Below are 4,914 nucleotides of genomic sequence, written 5' to 3'. Positions count from 1 at the left end.
GTAGATCTACTATGGAATGTTATGACAATAATACCCAATCTTAAATATGCTGACACTGCAAAAAGGACACTGCAGAATCTTTGAAATTGAGGGTGTAGACGTTCCTTATATGGACATCTAATCTTTACACATTGTGGTGTCATAAACACATTGTGGTGAAATGGCAAGTCTGCTTTAGGCAAAATTCAAAAACAAAATGGCTTTTTCTTGTGAAAAAAGCTGACCAAGGCATTATTTGGGATATAAGATGGAGAATAGTGCATCAGACAGCGCTGCTTGGACTGTCTTATCAAAGTTTTGCTGAGAATCTTCAAGTTGATCCATCAACTGTTTGTAGAATAGTGCATTGTTGACATGCTGACTTTACTAGAGTTAGATCTACAACTTTATGGTTGACCATGCACAGATAACCTTATAAGGAACGCTCAACGCTGTGCCGCTTTTTTGTGGATATTTCAAAGATTCTGCAAAACCCTGTAGACCGGGCCCCCACAAAAACATACCCTCCAGAAAATCATACCCAGACAAACAGACCCTTGAGAAAATCATACCTGTTCACTGTTGAATAGACCTTGCCCCAATTATGCTCAAAATGTTGCTTAGTCTCCCAAGTCTCATGCTATTATAGTCTTCAATTCTTACCAAATTATTGCCCATTAGTCTCAAAAATCATCAACGATAATTAAAATGCAACATCACAGACGCTTCTATATAATCTTCTAAAGAACTATTATTGGTGAAAGAAATCTTAGAAAAGAGTCAACACTACAGTACTACTAGCACCTTCCATATGTATATACTATTTTGTATATATTAGGCTTTGAGGTTTGCTCCCACTGTTTGGCTACAGGCCATTTAAATAACATGCAGTTGCTTATATCGTTGAAGATTAATAATCCATCCATCAGATATAGGCATCTGTTTCCATAGCCTCGACTCCAGCCCCTTCAACAGTTAGTCTCGCACCAGCCCCGATTAACTTAGCGTTCAAATAGAAAGCATTCGGGGCTGGCTGTAACAACAGTAGGCCTTGCCCAATTATGCTAGCATAATTTTGAGACTAATAGGTGCAGTGGAGCATTATGCCAGCCTAATAGGCAGGCAATTTTTACCAAATTTTGGTAAAAAGTAGAAGCACTAAGCATGAATAATAATAGTTTACCTTTACACTTCTAAGCACGTGATCCACATGGTGGCTAGACTGGCTAGTATAGTAGTGGCTTACTGAGTATATACGTATAGAAGCTAGTAGTACTGTAGTGTTGACTCTTTTCTAAGAAACAGCTGGAATTTCAGCCGCTCAATCAGATTGACTTATTCTAGTCAGGTGATATTATAGGAGGCAATAAAGAACTGCACGTTGCTCAACGCATTTGGATAATCATTAACGCATGCATTACGCATGGTAAACGCTTCAGCATAAGCAAGCCAAGCAGGGGTCCTTGGGCACAGAGCACCACAGGCAAAAGACATATACATGTAAAATAGATTGAAAGCACCTTCTTCAGAGAGAGAGAGATGCCTGCGCTTGACGGCTTTGTACAATTAACAAATACGCGGGGGCGTAAGGAGGTTAATTATACAAAAACAAGTGAAAGTAAAAAAGAGGTTAAAAAATAAGTTAATGTTCTAGGTGTCCCTCCACAACTTGGACCTCGATTGGCTCAAGAAGTACATCCTTAGCTGGTCTGTTTCTTGATGACCTGGCACCCCTAATTGCCATAATGGATGCCCTCAGTAGAGCGAAACTCAACTGGCATCGTATCCATCCTATCATTGTATTGTAGGGTACATCTCTCTTCTCACTGAGCATCGACGAAAGTCTCTTGTAGAAAGTTGTTGCAGCTCTTCCCATGCCTCCAGTAGATGAGAAGACTAGTGGTGTGAAAGTTGAGTGTTCCACTTCCCGAATACGCTGTTCATAGTGGCGTTTCTTTTCCAGCTCATGTCTTCTGTATGTAGATGCTAGAGAGGTTTGTTGATTCGATTGGGCGCTTGGGTTAAATACCCTTACATCAAGGAATGCCTTTTCGAATCTGCCTCCCCAGAAGCCGCATACTGCGATGTCTAGTCTTGATTGGTCTTCTGTGTTGGCTGTTCTGTGGAAATGACCTCAAGACAAGAGTGCTCAGACCCTTCTTAGGGAGGCCGAGGGGCCGGATCCCAGGCCGAGTTTTCGCTTTTATAACGGTTAGTACTGATATGGAATGAACTTTAGGCCACTCCAAGTGATACTCTGGTTTCTGGTCCACCGCCCGCATCAGATTTTATTCTTGGATTTCTATCTCATTATTGGATTTCTATCCCATTATTTATACTACGCATGCGCATAATGGTCCATGTGGTACAAAATAGTGTGATAATGATATTCATTTGCAAAATAATGAGTTCATAAGGTGAAATTGATAATGACATAATGAGAAAAGCCGCCCTCCTGCATGCAATTAGAAAAACTTCAGGACCAGAAACCAGAGTGTCACTTGGAGTGGCCTTAGGCTTGCCCCAATAAAGCACAGCTAGCTAGAACAGTATTGTGTGGCTTGCAATGGAAGCAAGCCTGTTTCTCATTCTTTTCTGCAGTTGCATGCAAACTGCAAGCTCTATCATAGTAGTTGATCTATATCCACCAGGCAGCAAGTTAGTCGAAGACTGTAACAGCTTGAGTCTTACCCAAACACTGTTGAACATCTCGCAGCACCATTCTACTTCAAGAGAAATTTATCTTCAGCCGGGACAGTATACACTAGAGAAAGCAATCACCATTGCAGTTTCTGGAATAAGCATAATCGGAAACAGTGAAAATGCTGCTGAAGTGATTGTCTATTGCGATCAGAAGAGTGATGGTCTTACATTCACAATGACTAACAATATAACAATTGCCAACTTAACGATTTCTGGTTGTGGTCAGATAGAAAACAGTCGTTTTGGTGTGATTACAACAGCTCTATATATCAATGATTGCAATGACATCACGATCTCAAATATTGTGATAGCTAACACTAATGGAGTTGGACTGTTGGGTATTAATCTCCGTGGAAACTGTGTTTTTGAGAGAGTTGTATTCGAGAACAATATAGGTGGTGGAAATTCTATTAGTGGAGGAGCCTTTCTAGTATTCCAGGACGATCACAGAACTGAAAATGTACGTAACAGCACAGTGGAATTTTCTTACTGCACTTTTAAATCAAATGCAGTTGCTTCAAGTGTAGAAAATGATGAAGATGTCGTTATGAATGGTGGTGGTGGTCTTAAAGTGGTGATATCGCAAGTGAGTTATCAGGTTACTTTACGGTTGAGTTCCTCCTGTTTTTACGCTAACTCTGCCAAGTATGGTGCTGGATTATTAATTGCCATAAAAACTCCCACTTACAAGCCTATTCTGTACAATAACTGGCCCTGGAACATTTCCATTGAAGGATGTTTGTTCGATAGTAACCGTGCGTCAGTTGGAGCTTCTGCTTTACTTGTGTACAAAGATGAAGTGTGTGCGATTGAAGGCAATTGGTTTGTTATCTATAATTGTATATTCATTGATAACGATGCCGCTACCAATAACATACCCACACTAGGTCCCACCCGTCTCAAAGGCACCACGGTTAGTATCCAGTATGTAAACATTTCCTTACAAGGCAGGAATGAATTTACTAAGAACCATGGTACTCCATTAGAAATCATTGGTAATGAAGTATCAATTTGTGGTGATGTCCATGTGACTGACAATGTGGGGATACATGGTGGTGGTTTTAGACTACTAGGAACCTCTTTCATTGTGGTGTATTGGCATGGCAACTCTTGTAATTCTTTGCTAAATTTCACTGGAAATAGCGATTTGTCTGTTGATGGAGCTGTGATATATGTTGGACAAGCAGATGAGGATAGGCATGGTTTTAGGATTGGGAAAGACCATGATCCTTGTTTTGTTTATTTTGATACGTCTGAGGGTCAATGTAGTGACTTCAATGATGTTGTTTACACTCCAATTGTTGTTTTCAGTTCCCATATTAGTAGTAAAGAATTTGCCGTGTATGGTTCAACTCTAGAGACATGTTGGTGGGCGGAGTGTGTACTGAGCATAACAGGTGGCGAGTCTGTTTATGATAAATTAACTGATAAAGGAATCTTTGATATTGGTACTAAAATTGCTTCAACTTCAGTCAACAGTATCCGTTTGCTTACAGCTGGTAATGTATCAGTAATGCCAGGACAACTATTTCAAATGCGAGTTAAATTATTGGACAAATTCCACCAACCAGTAACTGGTATTGTAAATGCAGCTGTTGTGCAAGGAGATGCAGATATTGTGAGTAATGCCCCTTGGTTTGTTAGTGATGATACCAAACTGGCTGTAGTGTCCCTTTCTCTACAATGTATACCGGATCAGACTGTAACGCTATCCATATATGCAGTAGATGATCGCAGCACCATTCCTCATACTGAAATTGAGGTGACACTTTTACCGTGCTTGATTGGATTTCAGTTTAACAATATACGCAAGCAATGTACATGTGATGATAGCTTATCTAGAGCAAACATCTTATGTGATGTAAAAAGTGGCTTTGTTAGTACTCCCGGTACTGTTTGGTTTGGACCAATTAACAATGAGAATGAGAACTCAACGATTGTTTTGACGATGTGCAATGAAAACTACTGTAAAGCCGATATCGTTACTATTTCTAACAATGACTTCGATTTTAAATGTACAACTGGGCTTAATCGGCGCGGAGTTGGCTGTGGTGCTTGTATGACTAACCACAGCGCCATGTTGGGTTCCAATCAGTGCCAAGAATGCACCAACTACAGCTTATTTCTGGTTGTCTTGTTTCTCATTACTGGGATTTTGACTGTTGCTGGGATAACTTTATTAAGAATCACTATCACTGAAGGCTATCTTAATGCAGTGCTTTTCTACAGTAA

The sequence above is a fragment of the Halichondria panicea genome, chromosome 7 (genome assembly GCF_963675165.1).
Source record: "Halichondria panicea chromosome 7, odHalPani1.1, whole genome shotgun sequence".
NCBI classification, from domain to species: domain Eukaryota; kingdom Metazoa; phylum Porifera; class Demospongiae; order Suberitida; family Halichondriidae; genus Halichondria; species Halichondria panicea.
Note: the sequence above shows the minus strand (reverse complement) of the source record.